General features: G+C 42.0%; 1 protein-coding gene across 1 annotated transcript in view; it reads right to left on the bottom strand.

Annotated features, from left to right (window-relative positions):
* Positions 1 to 26,318, bottom strand: part of LRATD2 (LRAT domain containing 2) — a 112,528-nt gene that overhangs the window by 69,310 nt on the left and 16,900 nt on the right. The window contains exon 3 of the transcript XR_004132545.2: positions 18,486 to 18,594. The gene's annotated coding sequence lies outside the window, so the exon portion shown is untranslated. The remainder of the gene's footprint in view (positions 1 to 18,485; positions 18,595 to 26,318) is intronic.

Genomic DNA, 26,318 nt, shown 5'->3' with positions numbered 1-26,318 from the left:
CTATATATATTCTTTCCTTCCAGCCTCAGGACCAGAGCCTCACTGCAACCATGACACAAAATGTCCACTTCCCTATACAGAGTAAGCATACAATAGATGAACATTTGTTACAGGAATGAATGAACCAATCAAGCAAAAATGTGATCCATCCAGCCATGGCTCCATAACGTTAAAAATTCTAGTGTATCAAAATATGAACTTTTCCAGGAGGATGGCACAAAAGTAAACCATTACATTTGCCTAAAAACAAAACCTTCCAACATAGCAGTCTGCAAATAATTAGATGTTAATGTCTGTTACTAAAAAAAAAAAAGAAAGAAAAAGAAAAAAAAGAAAAAAAACCACAGTTAATCTCAGAGGACATCCTGTAGGGAAAAGGAGAAAACAATGAGTCATGGATTCTAACCTCCTATTTATAATCTGGATCCACAAATGATCTGTTGCCAAAGGAGAAAAAAGCCATTAATCTCCCAACTCAGGGAGCAATTTTATATTATGAATAAAAACAAAATAAACAGCATTAAGGAAGGAAATAAATCAGATATGCAGTAATTAGTTTGAAAGAGCCGGATTTTCCTGCCTAACATTCTCTTTGGAACGTAAGCCTCATCCATCAAATTGAAAGTGTATCCGATGACACGGAGATTTTCCATTCCCTTTTCAGACAAAATTAGTCAGTTGATCTGAATAGTAAATTGACAGGACCCAGAAGGGAGGGCAGGAGTGACAGGATTATAGCTGAGGTGGGAGCGGATGCTTAATAAAGTTTGGTGAAGCCCTGACTTCTGCACTTTTAACCTCCTGGCCTCTGTGTGATTCTCTATCCATTAAGGCGTTGGCTTTCTCTCTGTGAAATCTTAGAAGACCCAGAATTTTTTTTAATGGAATCTATGAAGGACCTTATTCATTTTCTAACCCAGCATCCTTATTTTAGAGATTTAGAAAGCTCAGGCAATGATAGAAACAGACTTGCTTAAATTTGCACAACAAAATCAGTTATAACTCCAGGACCCAAATCCTGGCTAGGTGTCTCCCAGCCCCTTTCCACAAAGCTCTATAAAGACAAAAGCACCAAAAGTCATAAAGTAGCTCCCCACTTAAGGCAATATTTTTTTTATTTTATGCAGTACTGTCTGCCTGAGAGCCCCCTTTATGCTGAATTATGGCGAAGGTCTGCTGCCCTTTCAGTCTTCACTCACCGTGTGCTGCCTCAGCCACTTTTCCTTCCCTTCAAAAACCCGCTCCAGATTCCTCTGTCACTCATGTGCACCTCACTCTGATGTCTAATTACTATGCTCTCTCAGCCCACTCTTTTGGAATGTCGTGCAGAAGAATGTTTTCAGCAAAGGCTTGGTAACAAGTTCATTTGAGGCATGGGGCATAATTAGTCTCTCCAGATAAATTTACAAATCCTTGCATAGGATTTTTTAAAATATTGTGAATATAGCTCCGTGAAGAGCTTGTCCATTTCGTCTCCTACCAACTCAGCTATTCAGTTTGGGTCTATATATCCAAAGATTAATAATCCTATCAGTGCAAAGAGCAGGGAGATGTAGAAAGATTAAGGATCTCATCCAAGCATGGGTTTCTAATAATAATATAATAATTCAAAGCTGGCTAGAAGTTAAATGCCCATCAATAATGAATAGTTAAATGAATTATGGTTCATTCATACAACAATAAACTAGTTAGCCATTTAAAATGACATACAGAATATGTATTAACAAGGAAAGATGTTCAAGGTGCATTGTTAATATGAGAGATGTAAAGATTTATCAAATGGCACTCATTATATAACCCTACTTTTTACAAAAAAAAAAAAAAGACAACCACAGATTTTTACTGAAAAAAGTATGTAATAATATTTCCAACTTTGTAAGATATGTATATACATATGTAGTTATATACACATGCTGTTGTTATTTTTTTAATATAAAATAAAACTACCCAAGCAGTTGGCCAGCACAATTATAGTAACAATGTAAGGAATGATGCCTGAGTGTTCTGGGTGAATGCATAAATATTGGAAAGGAGAGGGAGCGACCTGGGTGGTCCTACCCTTGCTTCTACCACTCCCCTTTCTGTTTTACATATTGGTTTTATTTGTTTTCATACATGAGGTTTTGTTGGAACAAAAGTTCCCAAGGGCAGATATGTGCGTGTGTTTTGCTCAGATTCTCTTTCAATGATTGGACTAAGTTCTTATCTGTGAATAGTTTCTTGATGTGGACAAAGGGAGGAACATAAACAATCATGTTTAATTGTGTTTGATGTATCACATGTTGTCCAAGGACTACCCTGTTTTTTATCGCAGCTCTGAGAAGGAGGTGTGATTTCCACTAATTTTGAACCGCAGGAGTAGAGGCTAGGAAAGATGCAGTGACCTGTCCGCGTTCTTGCAGAGAGAAAACGGTGGGGCTGAGAAAGGCACTGAGAGCTGTGAGAACCTTGTCCTGCTTTGTGGCCAACTCACAGCATGTGGTCTACCAGTTTGGTTGGTGTTACGGTTTGAATCTTGTCTCCCAACAAACTCAAACGTTGAAGTTCTAACTTCTCAGTACTTCTGAACGTAACCTTATCTGGAGATAGCGTCTTTACAGAGGTAATCAGGCCAAAATAAGGCCATTCTGGTGAGCTCTAACCCAACATGACTGGTGTCTGTATGGCAGACTAGAAAATCTGCACAGATAAGTACAGAGGGAAGACCTTGTGAAGACAGAGGGAGAACGCCATGTGAACATCAAGAAGGCCATCCACAAGTTAAGGAGAGAGACCTAGAATAGATCCCTCCTTCACAGCCCTAACAAGGAACCAACCCTGCAACACCTTGATTTTGGAGTTCCAGGTTCCTGAACTATGAGATGATAAATTTCTGTTGTTTAAGCCACCCAGTCTGTGACACTTTGTTATGGCAGCCATAGCAAACAGATACAAGTGGTCACCCAGTGAGCACATGAAACATCAGCTTTGATGGCGAAAGGGTGCCCCTAAGAATACAGGGAAGTCTGGGGCCTCTGTACGGACACAGAAAGCTTTGAGGAGTGGAATAGGGGAAAGGGAAGAAATGCCCAGTAGGACAGGGGCCCCACAAAGCCCTGCTGTCCTTCCACCCAGGCTGCCCGTGCCAGCTCTGCTACCCGGAATAAATTCACAAGCCAAACTATTCAGATTCAAGTGTGCTGGGGCCAGAAATGCATTATTTAATTTTTTTTTGCAGCAGATGTACCTTTTTAATTTGCTTTTGTTTTAGGATAAATTGCAATATTAAATTTTAATATTCAAACATTAGCATGAGTTTGCATTCCCTGAACGTTCACCCACCTCTTTCCTCCAGCATGTGCAGAAAGACAATAGGGAAGAGCTAGACACAGAGAGCTGGAAAGAGGGTGGGGCTAAGGCTGCTTGCTCGTCCTGTCCCAGCACCACAGTGGTCATGTGACTTTGAACTCATCACTTAACTCCTCTGGGGCCCATTTACTTCCTCCGCCAAATGATGGAGATGACCCAGAAGTTCTTTAAGATTCCTCCAGCTCAAAGTATTCACAAGTCTGTGTATCCCTAGAGAACTAGAGGAAGCCAAAAGGAGATCAACAACAGACAGCTGTGCAGGAACTGAGTCTTCATCTGCACCTCTGCCGTTGTCAGAGCTGGGAGGCATCTCGGAGAGCCATGGAAAGTGAGTATCTCCAAGTATCGTTAGGTGTGTAGCCTGAGCTGGGTCTCGAGAGCCCTTTAGAGACCCTACACAATGCAAGGGTCATAGTGCCTGTTCCTTATCCTCTTTCATAAATTGTAAGACATAAAAATTGCATGTATGCTAAAAATAAAAGATTTGCTGACTGAAGAATCTTGGATTATTTATTGAAGCTTCTGTGATTGTGTAGGTCTGACTGTGTGTGTGTGTGTGCCTCAGTTTCCCTGGTATCCAAGCAGCTTCCCAGTCTGTCTTTGGTATAATTAAGCCTAGGAAAGCAGGTGTTTCAGGTCTCCCTTGTAATCTCCATGCTAAGGGCTGCCTGTTCATTCCTACTATTGATATAGTTTGGGGTCACTTGACTTAGTACTTAGGTCTTCTCTACAGCCCCCAGAATGAGTCTTCCTGCTGTGACTAACATCCTCACTCAAGAGAAAAATTTACCCAAGAGGAATTCTATGCCAAAACTTGGAATGAAATTGGGTAGAGTTGACTCATCTCTCTTCTGACCCCCTTCCTGATCCGCTCCACCAGTCAAATCCAGCAGACAGCAGAAATACTTGAAGTTCTTCACTAAAGAACCCCAGAACGCCAGAAGAGGACTGGGGTAACAGCAAATGAGGACCTTCCAGCTAACCTAGAATTCTCCCGGGAAACGCTTCTCTTCCTAGGCCTTAGAGAGGAGGGACACTCGTTGCCATGCAACATAACTGATCAGGAGAGTGGTATCCATTACCTTTGCCACATTCTCCAGGTTAGAAGCAAGTCACAAGTTCGGCCCACAGTAGAGAGGAGGGGATCCCTGAAGGGGTACTCCTAAGGAGAGTTTCCTTGGGGTGTGGTGACACACCCTGCTTCTTAACATAATTTTAAACCCCCTCCCAACCCTGGCCTTCTGCTTCCTTCCTCCAGAGCACAGTAGTGAAAACAGTTGACTGACCTGGTGGAATAAAGGAGGAGATGTATGAGCACTGCTTGTCTTTTCTCCTCTTAGTTCAATAAATATTTTATATAACACCCTTGACTCAGAACTTTCTTAAATGAGCAACCAAATGAACAACTAAAATGATTATCACTTATATCTTTTGAGAATCTACCGTGTTCTATGCACTGAACCAAACACTTCGGTTATCTCATTAACTATAGTAGGTTCCTGTTATTAATCCCATCTGGTAGATGAGAAACTGAGGCACTTGAGCAAGATCTGTCTGGCTCAAGAACATCAATCTTTGATAAAGTATGATAAAAAGCGAAAAACCTTGTAGAATGCTTAATGTGTTCCAGGCAGTGTTCTGTGGGTTCTACATACATTAACTCATTTAATCGTTAAAGCACTCCTATGAGGTAGGTACTACTATTAACCCTGTTTTGTGTATGGAAAAACTGAAGGCCAGAGATGTTAGTTAACTTGCCTTAGATCATGCAGCTGATGGTAGGCAGTGCCGAAATTAACCCGGAAAGCATGTTTCCAGAATGTGTGTTTTTAATCTTTGTACTCTCCTGCCACTGTCTTGAAGGAGAAAGAGTGGGTCTTAGATCTACCCTCCCAAGAGTTAGCATGATCAATAACTCACAGTAGGCCCCTGCTGCTATGTGATAGCTAAAGAAAGAGCACATGAATAAAAAAAAAAAATGAGCAAATGAATAAATAAAATATCCTTGGTCAAGAATAAGCTTTCATTTTAGAAGCAATATACTTCAACTGAAATATCTGGTCAAATACAGACTTTAAGCCCTTTGAAGTATCTTTTACAAAAAACAGTATTTCAGACTTTTAGTCCAAATAGAGAAGTAGAATGACTTCTACTAAGGGGTGAGTTCAAACACTAAGCTAACTGAATAGTTGATGATATTAATTCTTGCTGTATTTGTCTCCTATTGCTGCTGTAACAAATTACTTGGTGGCTTAAAACAACACAAATTAATTATCTTGTAGTTCTGGAATTCGAAAGGGGTCTCATTGGGCTAATACAAAGGTATCAGCAGGGCTACCTTCCTTCTGGAGGCTCTAGGGGAGAATCTGCTCCCTTGTCCTTCCCAGGTCACCCGTAACCCTTGGTTCAGGGCCCCCTTCCTCCATCCTCAAGACCAGAAGCATCTGGGTGAGTCTCTCTTGTGCTGCCATCTCTATGGTTCTCCCTCTCGGCTTCCCTCTTCCCCTTTAAGGACCCTGGTGATTACGTTGGGCTCTCCTGGATAATCCAGGATAATCCCCCTATTTTAAGGTCTGCCAATTAGCAGCCATAATTCCACATGCAATGTGAATTCTCCTCAGCCATGTAACACATTCCCAGGCTCAGGGACCAGGATGTGAACACCTTTGGAAGCTATTATTCTGAGTGCGACAACTATTGGGGTTGGTTGGTTTGGTTGGTTTGGTTTTTTTTTTTTTGCAGGAGGAATTGATCATTGCATTGTGGCTATTATTATTTCTTTAAATCCTTATCTTTCAAAGATACACACTGTACAACTTACAGATGCTTGAGATTTTCTTCAAAACCATACAAGGGAGGCAAAAAGATAGAGAGAGATGAAACAAAATTGGCCATGAGCTGATAATTGTTGAAGCTGTGTGTTTGGTATGTGGTGGTTCATTATGCTATTCTGCCTACATTTAAAATTTTTATAAGTAGAAAAGATTGAAAAGAGAGACCATGAGATCTTAGCATAAATTGAGCAATTCTCTGTTCCAGGCACTATGATAAATGCCTCATTTACATCATCTCATTTGGTTCTTGCAACAGCCCTATGAGAAAAACATGAATAGTCCCAATAAAACTCTGCTGCTTAAGTGGTTAAACGACTTGCTCAATATACCAAGAACCTGGAGCTGAATCCAGGTTTGCTTTTATTTCAAAACCTATGTTTTTAATCACTGTTTTAAGTTAAACAGCAAAATAGGTTAAGTGGATACCTAAGGCGCAGCAATGTGACAGTATTTAGAAGACGTGGTGCTTGGTCTCAAGGAGAGCCAGGCCTAGAAAATACACGTTGAATTGCAGTTCGAGTCCTGGCTCAGCCACTTACAAAGGAGGAGAGGCCAATTATCTCAACTCTCTCGACCTCGGGTCCTTTACCTATAGGATGAGATCATGGAATCCATTTCTGCAAATTGCAGAGGACAGCAGGAAAGAGCAAATGAAATCATTAAGTAAAAGCCGTGATGAATGGTAACGAGCTGTATCAGTAAAAAGGACAACATGTAGCAATAATGATTACGATGTGGTTGGAGGTAAAGAGGCTCTTGGCCCACATGGAAGGGAGATGTTTGGTGTTCTGTACCGAGGTATCCTATGCCCCATGGTTTTTCCTTCAAGAAATATCCTCAGCCAATTCACATATAGCAAGGGTGACCCTAGAAATACCCAGGACAGTGACAATTCAGAGAAACTGTGAGAAGCTCTGGCATCAGCTTGAGGTGTCCTCCACCTCAGGGACTGTGCTCGGCAAAAAGAAAGAGCCACATGCGAGGAATAGCAATGACTTCTGATGCAGTGACTAGGAAAATGTGACATGGTATCTCAACAAGCAGACAAGAACTGATAGTGTTAGATGCGTGATAACCTTCAACATGACCAACCTTCAGGATCTAGACCATCCCAGCTGGAATGTCCAGCTTTATTCCACCCCCAACAGGAGCACTCCAGTCATATGCCATTCATTCTGGCCTGACCTAAAATGAAGTTTCCAGGAAAAACATGCCATTTCACTGCCTTCTTACTCAAAATCTTCATGCAAGAATACCCTCCCTTGGCTTGGTTCATACACATTCTTTAAGATTCAGGTCAGGTCTTTCCTTAGGAAGACTTGCCTGGTTCAAGTCCAAGTTGAATTCGATATCCGTCCTCAAATGTCCATGAAATCCTATGACTTTCAAACTGTACTTTCATTGTCTACTTTAACACCAGACCAAGAGGTGCTGAAGGTGGCAGGCAGCTTCCATTGTTGTGTCTCTAGTGTCTGCAGAAGGACAGAGAACATAGTAGGTGTCTTGTGATTCTGTTTTGAATGAAAGATGGTAGGCCACAGAAAATGAATATCATTTAATATTACATCTCCCTTTAAGAAGGTGGTTCTTTGTAATCGAACACTTCTCTGTGGAGCACTGCATTGATTGTGATTGTGCCAGGATGGAAACCACAGCCTGAGAGCTACATTGTTAATTATAGTTAAGAGGACACAGATTTGGTGGAGGCACAAGATCAGAAACTGTGGGAGAGGAATCCTCAGGGAGATGGCTATGTTAGCTTCATTAGGCCAGTGATGGTCACTGATAAACCCTGAAATATCATTGACTCAACACAATGAGAAATATTTCTCACTCACATGAAGTTTAATTCTGATGTACACAAAGTTTCTCACTCACGTAAGCCCACATAAGATGATCCTGTCAGCCAAGGCTAGGGCTGGGGATTACAGTGAGAGCTAGTTCTGCCCGACACAGAGCCAGGTTGAGGAAGGCTTCAGTGCCATCAACAGCCCCTGGACTTCAAGCCAGGAGAGGGAGTAAGTGAGAGGACCGTCCGTGGGAGGTTTTTATGGGTCAGACTATCAGGAAGTGGTACACAGCACTTCCATACCTCACTGGATAAGTTTAGTCACATGGCTACGCCTAACTGCAAAGGAACCTGGGAAATGTAGTCTAACTATGTGGCCGTGAGAAAAGAAAACCACCTCTGAGGAACACACAGCAGTCTCTACTGCAAGGCCAGAGCGTCAAAAATGAGGGAACGTCAAAAATGAGGGAAGCACTCGCAAAATAAAAGGTTAAGAAAGGGGGGAGGGTGGAAGGGAAAAAAGGAAAGAAAAGAAGAAGGGAACAGCAAAGGAGAATGTGAAGGATTTTGTTGTAGACAGTGTTATGCAGCCCTGACTCCACTGACCCTAAAATAAAAATCTTCAGTGTACATGTTGTTCAGTAATGATTGTGCATGAATGGTTGTATTTGGAAAGGGACTAGAACTGAAGAACGAAGACAAAGCTAACCTGTGGGTTATAGAATAAATAATTAAAGAGATCACATGGTTCTTCCAATGATGATTCCATTGTCAGAACACGACGGACACTCCTTCTGGGCAACTGCCTTCAGAGCCAATTCCCAGCCTTCCAGGAAAAATCACAGCCTTTCTTTACAGGAAAAGCCACTGAATAAAGATCATAGCAATGACACAGTCAACATCAAGACCCGGTCTATAAATCCTATTGTCTCTCTACTCCACTAGCAGAGTTACATATAAGGTAAGAAAGAGTGAGCCCTGGACACTCGGGAACTGAGAAAGCCTCCTCCACCATCCACATGCTGATTGCTTTATCTCACTAAATCCACCTAAACCCTCTGGAAGGTAGTGTCATTAGCTCCATTTGCAGTTGAGGAAGCTGCAATTTCCAGGGCCACGGAACTGGTGACTAGTGGAACTAGGAGTCAGAATCCAGACTGCTAATAGTATCAACAGCAATAATAAAAGATAATATTTATTTAGCACATCCTGTGTGTAAGCAGAGTATTAAAAACTGAACCTGAATTATTGAACTGAATCTCAAGATAGACATGAGGGAGGTGCCAAATAACATAATGATTTTGTAGATGAAGAAACCAAAATAGAAGAGACAAATCATTTATCCCAGTTTTCTTAGCTGTTAGGCAATCGAGATGTTATTTGCACCCAGGGGTTCTGACGTCAAGTCTACCTGATAGGCCTCCTCTGTCCCCACTGTCTGGCCCAAAACCATCTCTGTCAATTACACCCATTGCCTCCTGACAACACATGTGCCCTGCACAAACCCCTCTGGATATTTATCCAGTCAGAATTCCCAGAAAAGAGAATGTGTTTTTGGAATCTTTATGTCTGAGAAGATCGCTTTAAGGTCCCTTCCATCTGGGTGATCAACCAACCCAGTGTGCCTGGAAGTGTCCCAGTTTTAGCTCTGAACGTCTCACATGCCAAGAAACTGCCTGGTCATGGACAAACCAGGACTGTTGGTCACCCTACTTCCAACTCTGAAATTTGAGTATTTATCAGTTTTATGTGAGACAATCTGTTCTACTTTGGAAAGAGGAGTGGGCCAGTTGGGCACGCTCTCAGAATCCCACCTCTCCTCTCAATTAGAGTGAAGTCACACACACTCTCTTCTCTTTTAAACCCATCTCTTATAGTTGGTGAAAGCACACAGGTTAAAAATTAGCCACCGTTAGCAGGAGTGAGGAGCTGTAATATGCTCAGTGGCTCGTGCAGTTTTATCTTCTGTGAAGACTGCAATGAGGGGACATTCTTCATTTTTAGTAAATCATCCAAGTGGTGCAGCATTAGATATTAGTAAGTCTCTCTCTCTGGTCTGCGGTGTTTCGAAACCAAGAGAACTAAGAGAAGCCATGGACAGGAGCTGAGAAGCACCCAGGGGGAGCTGGGACAACTTCGTCAAGGATTGCTCTTATCAACACTGTTTGGGGTATCACCCTAGATTGGTGACTCAAATGTGTCACAGATGTAAGTGAGCTTTAGGGATGCCATAGTCTGAACTGAGGGCATGTCAGCAGGGCATCTGTAGAGGAAAAGTTTGCTTGGGTGGCATCTGGGGTTTGAGCAAAATTTAACTATTAACAATTCCCTCACATTACTGCAAACTCATTTTAGCTTTTATTTCTTTAGCTCGCCACCCATAACGATGTGTGGCATCCCCTGTGTATTAGTCAGCTCAGTCCACTATAACACTGTACCACAGGCTTAAACAACAGACATTTATTTCTCCCAGTTCTGGAAGCTGGGAAGTCCTAGATCAAGACGGTGGTAGATTTGGTTCTGGTGAGACCACTCTCCCCGGCTTGCAGAAGGGCGCCTTCTCCCATGCCCTTGCGTATTGGAGACTGAGCAAGCTCTGGTTTCTCTTTTCATAAGAACTCAAGTCCCATCAAGGGGGGGGGCCTCATCTTCATGACTTTATCTAAATCCAATTAATCCCCAAAGTCAACACCTCCAAATACTATCACACTAGAGATGAAGACTTCAACATAGGAATCTGGGGGTGGGGGTGGGGGGGACACAAGCATTTAGTCCACAACCCCCTGTGTCAGGAGCTCCGGAGACCCTCCATCGCAGTCGGTAGTAAGGTCCCGCCTGAAGCCCCTCCTTACCCCAGGCTCTGCAACTGCTCATGTTTTTACTCAGGGAAGAAAAACAAAACACAATTTTGTTTTCATAAACTTTTCAACTGGGGATCATTTTAAATTGATAGAGTGATTGTAAAGATGGAACAGAGAGTTCCATGTACCCCTCACCCAGTGTCCACTATCATTACCAACTTACGTTATCATGGTACATTTATTAAAACTAAGAAACCAATATTGGTGCACTTTTTAAACTAAACTCCAGACTTCATTTGGGTGTCACCAGTTTCTCCATTAATACCCTTTTTCTGTTCCAAGACCAAATCCAGAATAGCACATTGTATTTAGCTGTCATATCTCTTTAGTCTCCTCTGGTTTGTAACAGTATCTCAGGCTTTCCTTGTTTTCAATGACCTTGACAGCTTTGAGGAATACGGGTCAGATATTTTGTAGAATGGCCCCCCAATTTGGATTTTTCTGATGAAAAACAGTTTTTATCCTGCAATACATGCCAGGATTTTGATTCTTCTCTGACCAGGTGACCCGTACATAAATGGGGATCTGCTTCATTTTTGTAAAGAAGCGACTGTTTTGCACACAGAAATTCTGCAGTTGGGTATTATTCCTCCATCCTCAGTGCCTCCAGCACTGAAAGATGTCAGGGCCAAAGGAAACAGCAGAGGTATTAGAACTATAAAGATCTAGATTTAAATCTTGTTTTCATATTTATTAACTTTGATCTTGGGCAAATCATTTAATTTCTGCAAGCTTCAGTTTATTCTTTTAAAAAAAATGAGAACAAAATACTGAGTTCATGGTACTGCTGTTAGAACTAAATAAGCCATGTGTGTCACACCTGGAATATTACATAGCACATGTAGATCTTTAATACACATCAGTTTCCTTCTGCCCACATGTCTTCTTTTTAGTCACCCCAGAGCCTACTCATGAATATCACCTGTTGTCATTTGTTCACAAAAAGAATAAATGGAAAATGGAGATGGAGGTGACTACCCAGCTCACATGAATCATTCCTTTCTTCTGCCTTCCTGGTCATAGGAGAGACATGTGACCCAAATGGACCAATAATAGGGCCCCTCTTCCCAGGCTGTAGTGATTGGTCCAAGTCCAGCCAATCAGAGTCCTTCCCTGGGATTTTTCCTCACTGGAAACATAAAATTTTATGTATACAAAAGTTTGTAGATGTCATCTTGTGTGCAGGGAATTATTGCAACACATACCATTTCTCTCGCTTTGTATATACTGTCCTATGTGTTTCAAGCTTATCTGTAGCCTGTCCTTCCATCCATTCATTCATTCAGCCAACAAACTTTTACTGAATGTCTTCGTGTGCTTGGGATGGCCACATTTATAAAGACAGTAAGAAAAAGTCCCTGCCCTGAGAGCATTTATGATACCAAATACCACAGCCATATAAGGAAATAAAGGCAGAGCAACAAGGTGTGGCACTAGGTTTGGTGCAGGCAGACATGGTTTCAAACCCCAGCTTTGCCATGACTAGCTGGGTGGGCCAGACCCACTTCCAACCCTTCATCCCCTGGCTGTCTGCTCTAGGAGACCAGCCTGCAGGGACAATGTCAACAAGCTCCAGTGCCCTCTGGCTTCCTATGGGGTTTGGCCCCCAGAGGCGGTTGGGAGGAGAAGCAGGCAGGGCAGCTTCCTCGTGGAGTCATGACTTAGGACAGACTGTCTCCTACAGCCTGGGTCTCTGCTCCTCTCAAGGTGGCCCTCTGGACACAGTTCTCTCCTTTCCTCCCTTCAGTCCTGCAGGTAACAGCCCTTCTGCTAACTAGACCTGGAGTACCGCACTAATACTTGTACCTTCCTAATACTGCACACACCTCTTCAAATAATCTTTTCTTAAGTTGTCTTTGAAGTAGCCTCCTCTGCATAGCTGTCTGTTTCCTGCTGGGACCCTGATTAATCCTTGGGGTGATCTTGAGCAAGTCTTTTTAAACTTTTTGAGCTTTTATTTACCCATCTGTAAAATGGGATTAGGTATAATTCCTTCTTCTTGGTCCTAGGCAACTTTAGTTAAAGAGGACACTTGGAGTATGGGAAAGACTATTAGCATGGGAGAAGGACAGGGTTTAAATCCAAATTTGCTCTTATAACTTGAGTAATCTCCAGCATTTTGCAATATATCTCTTTTTGATTCAGTTCCTTGTGGGTAAAAGGATTATAACAAGTATTCAATAGAACTTAGAGTTTTGGCTGAGACCCCCAAAGATGAGAAAAAGCTGAGTAGCCATGCATCTAAAGAGGGGAGCTAGACCCCTTCACATGAGAACTGCCAGCTGGTGACCAAATCTAACACTCCCAACAGCTTGCTTACAGGCAGGCTAGAAGCTTCCTTAGATAGAAGAGGATTCTTTCAAAGAGCCCTGTAGTACTGGGGATGGGTTTGCTTCCATTCACCCGTGGCGATTGAGGAAGTGTAGGATGATCAGTCTTGGAGGGAAGATCTGTTGCAAGAGGGCAGACTGGCCTCTCACTCCCAGGCTGGATGCTTGCTGGGATGCAGATGCAAAGACTGGTTCCAAGCTTCCCCTGAGGTAGAGAACAGTGGAGTTCTGGAGGAATATTAAAATATGTTCCCCTGGCATTGGGAACGGAGAGACTAGTGCCTACTGGAGAAGACCAAGGGTGAAGCTCGTCAGAGCTGCCCATGATGGCAGAGCAAGTGTGTGTACATTTTACCGGGCCCAGGTGAATATGATAGAAGGCAACCAGCTTAACTCATCTGCTCAAGGGGACTAGGGTACCACAAGGGGCAGGAGCTGAGAGAAGTCGTAAGAGATTGATCTAGCACATTGCCAAGTCAGCACCTCTGAGGAACCCGCATGAAAGGTGCAACCTGGAAGAGCCAACATTTGGATCCTACCATCTGGAGTGACTCCAGAAGCCAAGAGAGCAGCACAAGCAGCGTCTGCCACCTGATCTCTCCTCCTTCCCACTACCCTAACCTTGGAAAATCCATCAGCAGTCAGGTGAATCAGGTAAGAGACGGAACAAGGAGAATGAAAGTATAGACCAAGTGCCCTATACATTTACCCAACCACCTGGACACACCTGAGCAAGGCAAGAGGAGAGAAGCTTTAAACTGGATGTGAAATTAAAATTTGTTTTAGATTAGACTGTGTGTTTTAATACTTGAAAATGACCAGGAAGCCACAGAGTCTCCCTGATACGCCATCAGGGGAAGGAGAAAGCAAATACATCAGTGAGTTTGAAGGTGGCAAGGAGAAAAGTAAAGCTACTTCCTGACTTACTGACCAGATCCAGCCTATTTCCAACAAGTCCATTACATTTATTTTGCAGAGTATTTGTGAGGAGTGACTGTAACAACATAAAGCAGTACCAAGCAGAGTACATCCTTGTTACTAGTATTATTAGCAAAGATCTATATGTTGCCCATACAAGTTAATGACACATGAAGGCATCACATTCTGACAGGGTTAACGGAGAAGAGTGGTTCCCAGCGGGTTTAGACCACAGGGATTTGTTTTGGGGGGACCTCAGGCTCTTGAGCGGTCAGGCTGGTGTCCAGAAAGCTAACAACAAAATATAAAAGTCCATAAGGTTTTTCACAATAATCACTGAACTGATGTCTGGTCCAAATCGATACAACTATTTGGCCTCCTTGCATATCAGCCCCACATAATAATCTTCAAGCTCTTATAGAAGTATGTAAGTTTGTATGTGCAAATGCATACAAAATATTTTGACTCTGGTTTCCAAACTCACCTTTAACAAGTCCCTTACCACCCTACCCATTAACGTCTTCTACCTGGAAGCTGTCTGCCCTGTTATTTTCATCACAGTTGCCCTTTCAGAACAATTAGATTCTTCCCATTAAGACTAGCCTACCTAGTTTTCTATGCCCTTTCACACTTCATTTCTTCCTTAGTGATCTAACAACTCTAACTATTAAATCCTTTAAAGGTGGGTTAAGTAAGTAGACTCACCTGGACTGAACAGGTGAGAAAACAGGTTGGGGCAGTAAGGGGCTGGTCAAAATTCACATGGAGGACACAGATAGAACTTTGCTAATGGATCATTGTTTAAAAGACTCACTTTCTGGTTTGGCACACTTGGGAAATATCTGTGAGTGTACCTGCTGGAGTATATGGAAGCCATCAGACTTTCTGTGAAATCAACATGTCCCTTCCCGCTGTATTTGTGTGGCAGGGGTAGAGGGGAGGCATTCTTCTTTGACCTCTTCACAGCTAGTCTTGTGGAGATCACACAGATTCAGAAAGCTGAGCGGTATTGGAGTCTTGCACAATACAGCCTCCCCTACCACTACTTTGCTGTGTCACACTGCCTATGAACACAATTCTTTCATCAGCCTCTGGGCAAGGAGTGAGAATTTCATAAGCCAAGGAGAAAGGGAAGGTTGTTTTTTTTTTTAATTTCTTTCTGAATTTTGCACAAAATATACTGTGTAAAATTTATAGAATGTTTCAACTAACTCACTAGGTTAGTGGCTATAAAAATTTTTCAGGATGCCTACAATCAAGGGAATCTGAAAGTTATGGAAATTTTTTCAGAAAAAGAAGCCCACAGGGGGGTGGGAAGGGACAGACTGAGATTTCAAAATGTAGAATAGATAAACAAGATTATATAGTATAGCATGGGGAAATATATACAAGAACTTGTGGTAGCTCACAGCAAAAAAAAAAGTGACAATGAATATATGTATGTTCATGTATAACTGAAAAATTGTGCTCTACACTGGAATTTGACACAACATTGTAAAATGACTATAACTCAATAAAAAATTTTAAAAAAAGAAGCCCACAGAAGAGACAGATACAAATTTTGCATAAATATCAGGAGGTTCATGGACATTATTATCCATAGAACTTTGCAGAGACCGATGAACTCCAGACTGCAAGCACTGTCCTCATGGAAGTGGAAGGGTACCTCCTTCTCCATCCCCCTCAGAACATCAGGATGAACCAGAGGCTCAATGAATCCAGAGTGGTTGCTCCTCCAAAGAGTGCAGGAGCAGGGGAAACAAGATCACTCGGGTGAATGTTACTGAATGGTGCTTTATGGGAAATTCTCAACAGAGCACTCCCCTGTGCATTCTCTTGCAACAGAAAGCAATGTCCACTGATGCTGAGCATTTCAGGTGAGTTTGCTTAAAGTCCACCTTGGATTCATGGCTGTGATTCGTGTTAATATGGATCACCATAAGGCACATGGACCAAGTACATTTGTCAGCTGATGCATTTTATAAAAACATTTTTTAAAATGCTTGGCTAACTCCTTGAAGGAAAGCTGCTATTTGTCCTACATTTCATGGCCCTTGATTTTAGCATCCTCTCTCCTCCCCCACCATCCAGGTTGCACAGATGACAAGCACGTGCTAGGAACACAATGAACACAAGGAGAGCTCTTGCCTGCAGCCTCCTTGTCAGACCATCAGTGAGGGTACCTGTATCAGTGAGGCAGCTAGCACTGAGGGCGAGGGAAAGTCAGTCGCCGTTCTTTCTATTAAATGCCATCTTAACTGGTGTTACCACTAAACAGAAAGATTTTGGTGGAATGAAGGGTGGGAGGGATGGTGATGAGAGTATAGGCAGGGACCTCCAATGATGAGAAGAAGGAAGGCAAAAAGATTCTTTTATAGACTGAGAAATGTTGACTGGGAAAATTAAAAGAAGAAAGAAAATCGCAACAAACCTAGAGGTGAACTATTTAAGCACCCAGCCCATGGCCCAGCATTAGCCCAGCTTAGGAAGGCTCAGCAAACCCCTGCAGCAAGAGTTTTACCTCTGGGAGAACGTGGTGGCGTGGCTTTTAGACCTTCCTTTATAACACTTACAAGTAGGGGAGAGTGCGCCGGCACTATCGTGTTGATTTCATAATGGAGGTCACCTTGCTACCTGCATAGATTTCTCATCTGCTCTTTCCTCAGGTATGGAGCTTAAGACCTATTTGTTGTTTAGACGGAACTGTCTGGAAATAAGCTCAAATAATGTTCAAATAATGGAGGTAGCAAAACAAAAACAAAAACAAAAACAAAAACACAAACAAAAACAAAAAACCATAAGAACTCCCAAGGAAGGTTACTCCATCATCATGGTCATTGTCATGGTTACCTTGCTAGATGCAAAAGTGGTGTTGAGGGTGTCTGAGTGCGTATGTGTGTGTGTACACATACATATACATATAACATATAATATGTTAATGTATGTGTGTATAGCATGTGTGTGTATAGTGTGTGTATGTGTACAACTTTCCATCAACCCTGCAAATGTAGGAATTTTTAATTTTACTTCATGTAGGAGCACACAAAGGCTCACAAAGACTAGATCACCCCCAAGGACTCTCACTCAACAGTCAATAGAACCAGAATTATGTACCTGATGCTACTGGTTCCCAAACCCCTCAAAGTTCCATTTTTTTACCCTATTTCCAATTATTTCTTTAACAAACATTTGCTGATATTGGCTACTAGGTGCCAGGCACCTTGCTTGGTGGTGGGGATACTAAAATGAAAAGGCACTGCCTTCAGGAAGCCCACTGTCTAGTAAAATATCACTTAGTAAAATATTGGGGAATTTAACCACTAAAGCACTGTACAAATATTAGCTGCTTTTGTTGCAAAGTCACTCTCATCTTTCACCCATTTCTTAAGGAGCTGTGCCAACCTGGCCTATGACCTTTGCGTTTCTTATCTCTCTTCCCCTTGGGCTGCCCTCCAGGCTGGAGGTGAAATTTCTACATCTGGTCTCTCTGTTCCTTTCTGCTGGTTCCTTGTTCCTGATTCCCTGGCTCTGTCTGCCCACCACATGCCCTGCTCACCTGCCAGCATTTCAGGTCCTGGCCTTACCGGGTCTGGTCCTGCCTATTAGTGCCTAGGTCCGGTTTCTTAATGCTGTGAACTGTGATTCGGTCTACTTTTGGAGAGGAAGGAAAGGCAGGGACAAGGTCACTAAGGCTCCTTAGAATGTTGAGGGAGAAGAGTCTGGTGGTTAAAAGTGGTCACAAGCAAGGACTTCGGAGTTTTATAAACTTTTTCTCATCAGTCTTTCTAGCTATATGATTTAGGGCAAATAATCACTCTCTGCTTTAAATTTTTTGAAGGTAATAGTAAACCCCTTACACCGGTGACTCAAAGTAGTGACTGACTTATCAGAGTGATTGGATTATCCAGTGTTTTTGCACTTAACTCAAGAAATCTTAAATAGCCACATGAATGTGTCCTGAGCTATGGGTCCCCATGGCCTCTGTGCTGGATGTATTCCATTGACATTCCCAGATTCCCTCTGCACCTTCTCTCCACCCCAGGAGACTGACCTGGACAAATGTATCAATGAGCTCCCTTGCCACTTGGCTTCTGGTTGGCTTTGGCCATTTATAAATACCAGCAGAAGAGAGAGGGAGGAGAGGTGGGGTGTTTCTTCTTAGTTACACCTCGAATGCCACCTCCCTTCGCCATGGGTCTGGCTCAGGTCACACGGCTTTCTCCATCCATGCCAGGCCCCCTCTGTATCTGCTCCACGTACCATTCTGTCCCTCGTATCCAGACCTCTGGGTGAAAAAGGAATCTGGCTCTTCATCACCCTGACACTGCTTCTTCCACCAGGGTTTCCTCATAGGCACTCACAACATTATAACCTCATGATTAGACTCTCCTCGAATGTGACTCACCTGAAGACCATGTCTTGTCCCAGGGCCCTGACTGATCCTGCCTTCTTCACTCTGCCTTCCCCTGACAGGAGGTCAGGGTCCAATTCTGAAGCTCTTCTGGCTTGAGACTCTGTTGGTAGAAAAATTGAGAGTGTTAAATGTGTGATCTAGTTACTAGTTAAAATGTGTGATCCTGGAGTGGACAGGCCGGGCCCTGGAGGAATGACAGGGAAGATTGTAGAGATTTGAGCCCCAGAGATAAACAAAGCCTAAGGAAAAAGCTGGTGATTGGAACTAGGAACCACCTACATCAATTCTCTTGCTTCCCCAAATCACCCCAGCACATCTTCCTCCCTGTCCAGTTTCCCCTCACAGGGCTCCCAAGAGCAGATCCAGGACCACGCTGACTCGGTGGGAGCTACAAACAACTGATGAAGAGCAGAACAGACGTTCAACATCACTAGAAACCCAGGGGAAGGGAATGAAACAACAACAATGGCTTTAGACAAAAGAAGAATACTTTCTAAACCAGGGCACATTTTTGGATTCACGACTTTAATGCAAAGACTTCTGGTTTCAGCTCACAGACATAGAAAGCTGGAACGAACCCTGCTCCCACCTTTACAACAAGAAAGAAACTAGACAAGGTGCAAGTTAACAACTTTTCTTAAACCCATCAAAGAGCTGCAGCCATGAAGCTAATCTGAAATCTGAGAAGTAAGACATCTGCAGAGGAAACACAGGAACAAAGCAATTCGTCATTCACTGACCCAGGACAGACTTGATGCAAGATTCAGTTAAAATCATATGTGTGAGTATATATACATATTAAATCATGTAGGATTATATATGCTGTGTGAAAAGATGTACAGAGAGAGATCTATATAAATCCACATGCATGCAAAGATGTGTTCACATGCATTTGAGTTAAGGAACAGTGTAAATTACACCATGTGTAGTTCATTTTACAAAGCGGATTTAGTCATTCTAATTTAGTCCTTTATTACCTTTACTCTTATTTTACTTTTCTTTTTTAAAGATTTAAAACTTCCATCAAATTACAGAGAATAAGACAAGCATCCATAGAGGAAATGTACCCCAGATTTAACCAGTGCAGACATAAGCAACCTCCCCCATCTGCTGCTTGTCCTTTGTTTGGATGAGGGTGACCCAGCTTCTTGGGTTCAGTAGAATTCCAGGAGCCCAGGACAATGTCCGCTCCCTCTTTGCTGTTCATGCCGACATCACCACACCTGGAAAACTGTAACCCGCATTCTCCGCTGGTTTAGCAATCCATCCTCATCCTGTTCAAGTGCGACTCATCGTGGTGAGAGACAACATTAAAGTTCATTTTTGTTTTACTTGCAGGTTAGTTTTGGTTTGTTTTTTGTATGAAAAAGGATCTACTGTCAGGCTCAGCCTTGAAAGAGAAATTGGCCTGTAACCAGACTGAAATAGCATGCTACGCGTCACACGATGAATTTGATAATAAAGAAAGCTCTGGGTTTTGAAGCTCTGATGGTATTAACCTATTTAATGTATTGTACCATTTGTTTACCCAGAAACACTGAGAGTGTGGAGTGAGATTTGTATTACAGACAGGAAGCCCAGAGCTGGAGAGGTTACTGCCTTACTCAGGTTCACTTACCCAGCATGTGCGAGAGGGGTCATTCATTTATGTATCTGTCAGGTATCAAAACCTGCATTTTTTTTTAATGATGAAAGTACAACTGCCTTTCATTTTATAATATCTAGATTGGTTACACTTAAGCCTTTTCTATATTCGTGGCCATATTCCAGATAACTGAAGTCTAGAGGTCAATGACCTCCATATTATTCAAATGGATGTTTCTTTATAGCAAAGATACATTTTTTTCTTTTTTAACTTAGAGGAATGGTACAGCAGAACTTGTTTACTATTTGTCATAGGTCACTCTCATTGAAGAAGCACCTGAGACAGTGATTTGGGTACACATGATTCACTGACTGGGGAGGGATCTCAGGGGAGAGGAAATACAAGAAGCAGGGTGGGCAGAGGAGGAGGCTAGGCAAGGATGTGGTTTCAGCTGGATCTAGCCTCAGCCTGATCACGCAGGGAGCTCTGGAGCATGAAACACCCACCAAGTTATTACCACTTTGAGGCAAGGGGAGCTGGACTTTGAAGAAGGTGAGAACCACCTTCTCACAGCAGCTGGGGAATCGGTGCAGGGCCTGGGAAAGGGAAACTGGAGAGGGAACCAACATCCCATCTCAGCTGCCCTCAGACATTTGGAGGATTGATTGATGAGGGCCACAAACAGCCTTTTGCACTACTACAGAGACATGGAATTATTAAAAGGATTAATTGGAACTAAAGAAGACCCACTACCTTTTAAACGACTGGATACACTGAACCAAGAGATTAAGTACAGGAAGGTTGGGAAGCTGGTCTTTAACGGTTAATGTCTTCTACCACTTGCAAAACCATCAAATTCAAGTGAGACTGAGTTTGGTCGATGGCTGACCACCTTCAGAACCTTCTGCTTTTCCATCTGGTGATGTCTTCACTGAGGCCCCGTCGCCAGCCTTGAGACTGCCAATTTCAAGGCACTTCGAAGAAAAGAAAAATAAAAATTCCGTTTACTTTCTGCAGGAGATGACTGCCTGTTCCCTTTGAGCTGGGCCAGAGGGAGCATTCAGAATACATTGCTGGAAGTAAATGGAATTTTTCAGCTATTTAAATTGCAATTCACCCCTGAAAACTCCATTTTATCAAAACTCCTGGTTAATACTATTTTCCGTGCTCAGGTATTCTCCCCAAGTACACATGCAGGAGATTCAGGAGCCCTGGGGAAACCATTCCAGAGACAAAGTCCCTTAAAGAGGCCTCAGGTACTAACATCCTCATTGCCAAACAAAACTCAAAGGACTGACCTTTAACATGGCAGGCAGATCTTGGATAGGGCAGAGGGCGCCCTACCTGGAGTCAGAGGAATTAATTTGCCTCTCACTAGCTGTGTGTTCATGAGCAAATCATGTAATCTCTCTGAGTTTTTTGGTTCTCATCGCTAAAATGGGTTTAGGAACACCACCTCTGCATATTTCAGAGAGTTGCTGTAAAGATTACATTAGACTAATTTATATGAAATAGTGTACACAAAAGAAATAAAGCTGAAAATGATGTTTCTTATAGCCAAATGCTTAAAAACCCACAGTTAAGCCTATGGTAGGCAGAATTATAAGATGGCCCCCAAGAATCCCACCCCCTTAGTATATATATACACTATATAATCCCGTCTCCATGATCAGGTCCTGTGACTACCACTGAATATTCTCTCCTATGATTAGGTTATATAATATTAATATTAATTAATTAATATTATATAAATTATAATATTATATATAATAATATATAATATTAATAATCTATTAATGGACTGGAGAGAGATTCTTCTCTCTGGCTTTAAGGAAGTACATTTCCAGGTCATAGTTTTGACCCAAGGGTGACTTCTAGGAGCTGAGATGAATTGCTGGTCATTAGCCAGCAACAAAACAGGGACCTCAGTCTTACAACAACAATTTGAATTCAGCCAACAACCTGAATGAGTATAAAAGAGGACTCTGGGCTCCAGAAGGGAATATATAGTCCAACCAACAAGCTGATTTCAGCCTTCTAAGACCCTAAGCAGAAAATGCAGTTGCTCTGTGCCAGGACTTCCGACCTACAAAAACTATGACATAATACCTGGGGGCTATTTTAGCTGCTAAATTTGTGATAATTTGTTGCATAGCTATAAAAAAACAAATATATAATCAATTGTTCTGAAATGGCAGATTGACGGTGACCTCTGAAATCCACTTTTCCATAAAAGCAATGTGAACACTACTGAAAACTGTCAGACTTTATCAGAACTCTGAAAAATCACCAAAGGCTTGCAACAATCCAAGGAGCATTTATTCAAGAAAAATGGCTGAATCTTGCCAAGGACGGTGAGCCTTGTGGCACTTTAACTGATACTCACTAACCTCTCCCCAGCTCTTCAGAAGCATTAAAAGCCAACAGCCTCACAACTACAGTAGCTGTGAACAATTGCAGTAAGTTGCAACTGAAGGAAGCAAAATGGGTCCAGAAGCCCCATTTCCAGAGAACTGTCACTATTCGACCTGTCTGGCAGTTCACTAAAAAAAATCTATTTTCAGAGATTGTCTTTATTTGACCTAATCAGAGCTTGCTTTTTGTGTAGAGCCCTACTAACAGAGTATTTGTCAAATACAATCAGTAGCAATTGTTTCACATCACAGCTGCCTGGATATGTCAACAGTTGGAGCTAATAAGAGGCTAACCAAAAATCTGAAAAAAGAACAACTGGGTAATGAGACGTCTACAGGGGCCATTGAAAAGCTCCAAAATATTTCTGGGTATCTAGAAGCCTATGTGCATTTTCAGAACTGCATATCCAGGAAAAACTTGATAAAGTCCTACTGTCTCACTTATGGGTATCTTGAGTCTCTGTATGAGCAAGAAGTTTAGGATAAGCTGGAGTTGTAAACTGCCTGCTAGAGCACTTAAAACATAACTTAACACACACACACACACACACCCACGGAGCCCTTAAAAATGCTAGGAGGTTACTAGTTCAAGGAATTATAAGGAACTCTCTATCCAGTCATTAGCTAACCACTGAGAAAACTGAATAGAGACGTTGGTGGCCACATATGACAAAGAACACGGGTTAAACAGAATTAGTCCAAGAAAGTCACTAAAAAACAAAGAAAGAAACAAACAGTAGCAACAGTAACAAAGCACAAAGGACAGAGAGAATCTGATTTCCAGAGTTGACACACTGTATTATTTAAAATGTCTAATTTTCAGAGTTACTGTATGTTCCAGCAACCCCACTCCTGGGCATATATCTGGAAAAGATAAAAACTCCAATGCAAAAAGATAGATGCACATCAATGTTCATAGCAGCACTATTTACAACAGCCAAGACATGGAAACAACCTAAACATCCATCAGTAGATGAATGGATAAAGAAGGTGTGAGATTATATATATATATATATATATATATATATATATATATATATATATATATATATTCATATATATAATGAAATATTACTCAACCATAAAAAATAATGAAATGTTGCCATTTGCAGCAACATGGACGGACCTGGAAATTATCATACTAAGTGAAGTCAGACAAAGACAAATATCATATGATATCACTTATATGTAGAACATAGCAGAGTTCAGTAGTTGCAACAGAGACTGATCATATCACCTGGGAAAATGAAAACAGTTACTGTCTAGCCCTTTTCAGAAAAAAAGTTTGCTTATCCCATCTCTAGGGTGTATGGTCTTTAGTAAGGCATTTCAAAATAAAGTTTAAAAAAACAAACAAAAAATAATAATAAATGCACACATTTTTCTGAGTGCTTACTATGCCCCCAAACTCTACTAGCCAAGTAGTAGCAGAGCATCTATTTGCTGAGTCACTATGTAGCCTTGGACAAGTTATATGAACTCTCTGAGCCTCAGTGTCCTCATCTCTAAAATTAATATAATAGCAGATACTAACTACTATACATAAAAGTTATAAGCCAAGGACCACCTGGGGCTACCAGGCGCCAGGAAGAAGCAAGGAAGGATCCTCCCCCAGAGGCTCTGAAGGGAGTTTTGCCTTGTCAACACCTTGATTTCAGACGTCTAACCTCCAAAACTGTGTAAGAATGTATCTCCATTGTTTTAAGCCACCCAGTTTGTGGTGTTTTGTTATGACAACCCTAGAAAACTAATAAACATGTGAAGCTCTTAGGACAATATCTGGCAGGTGATAATATGGTTAATTCATGCTAGAAATTATTCTAGATGTTTTTACCATGTTGTTAAAATAATTTTATAAGTTAGATGTATCTATCTGCTCAGGCCAGAGACCAGCGATTTAAACAACAGAAATGCATTTCTTACAGTTCTGGAAGCTAGAGATCTAAGATCAGAGTGTAGTACGGTCAGGTTCTGGAAAAGACCCACTTCCTGGCTTGTAGAAGACCACCTTCTCTCTCCACCATGTGTGCTCACATGGGAGAGAGAGAGACAGGAAATAAGATTTCTGGTGTCTCTTCTCATAAGGATGCTGATCCCATTGAGGGGGCTTCACCCTCATGACCTCATCTAAACATAATTACCTGTGAAAGGCCCCAACTCCAAATACCATCACACTGGGGGGTGGGGGGGTTAGGGCTTCAACATATGGATGTTGGGGGGACACAGTTCAGTCCATAGTAGTAGGCATTATTAATTCTGCTTTGTAAGTATGAAAAAGGAGTCACACTGAGATTAATACACAAGAGAAAATATAAAAAGGTAATGTTATTAAAAGGAGAAGATTTCTGTGAATTCCTCATGGGCATTTTCACACACAGCCGTGTGGGTTCCGTAACAACTGTGGTGTTATAGACCCTGGAATCAGACAGCCTGAGTTCATTTTCAGTTTCTGCCTATACCAACTCTAGGACCTTGGGCAAGTTACTTAATGGCTAGGAGTCTTCCCTGCAAAATGAATGGCTCCTAACCTCATGGAGTGTGAACATTAAATGACAAAATGCACATAAATAGTGTCCCAGAGTGCCTGGCACACACTAGACATCAAATAAGAGTTAAAACTTCAAAGATAAATACACAGAGATGTTTGATGCAGCTTTGATTGTTAGAACAGATTTGGAAAACTTCAACATCCAACAATAAGTTAAACTATAATTCATTCATATTGAGATGCTATGCAAGCATAAAACAGAATAAGATAGATGTTTGTTGAGTTCCTGGGTTCTTTTTCCTGTCCCTACCTACTGGGTGGACTTTAGACAAGTACTTTAACCTCTCTGGGCCTCAGTTTCCCCATTTGAAAAATGAAAATAAAAGCACTACCTATTTCACAGAGTTGGCATGAAGGTTAAATAACATACAGTCCATATAAGGGTCTTAAAATAGTCCCAGGCATATAGAAAGCACATGCTAAATATTAACCACTATTATATTATTTTGCCATCTGTATGGAAGGAAGGAAGGCTACCTAGCTAATTTCTAGAAAAAGATAGAATCTGCTAATTGTATTTCTGGGGAGTGAGGATGCGAAATGGGAAGGAGAAAGGCTTCAGCCTTCCCTTTACCCCATCCTGTACCACTGGAAACAAACCAGCTCCCCAGTGATTAGCTGTGTCTTGTCCTTCCCTCTTTCTCCTGTTATGAAGAATGGACCTGATGATGCCTGAGCTCTTTCTTCTACCGCCAGGCAGGGCTGCTCTTCTGCTGGGACACGTGAGTACAGCAACTGAAAGATTTCCATTCTGGCTGGTCATCCGTGCCGCCATGATCCAGCCAGGTAAAGGTCAACTCCTGGCCTGCTGGGGTCTTCCGGGAGCCCCCGGGATGCTGATTCACAGTGACTCTGGTTTCTTTATGGTCCTGTAGTCTAGGTTAGCAAATATTTTGACCCTCACTCAGGGCCAGGTCTCAGGCACTAAGCTTGGGGCTGTGCACCTGTGGTATCTGACTCTAAATGACTCTTCAAGGTACTTATTCTCATATTCCAAATGATGAAACCAAGGTTACTTATTATGATCTGCCCAACAGCATACAGCTCAGAAGTGGTGTCTCTCTGGCTCCCAAGGCCATGCACATTTCACTGTGTGTCTGCTTTCATAGGCTTACATTCCTTCTCTAAAAATATTTGTATGCTGTACTTCAATGAGTTCTTTTCAAAAAGTTTATTTTACCAGCTTTGTAGTTCTGGTATGTCTTAGATGGTTTAGCAGTTTCAAGAAAGGAGCAGAGTGATCAACTCTGTGAATAATTAACCAGCTGAGTTTGATC

This window comes from Camelus dromedarius, chromosome 20 (assembly GCF_036321535.1).
Source record: "Camelus dromedarius isolate mCamDro1 chromosome 20, mCamDro1.pat, whole genome shotgun sequence".
Lineage (NCBI taxonomy): Eukaryota > Metazoa > Chordata > Mammalia > Artiodactyla > Camelidae > Camelus > Camelus dromedarius.
Note: the sequence above shows the minus strand (reverse complement) of the source record. Positions and strands in the feature narration are given on the sequence as shown.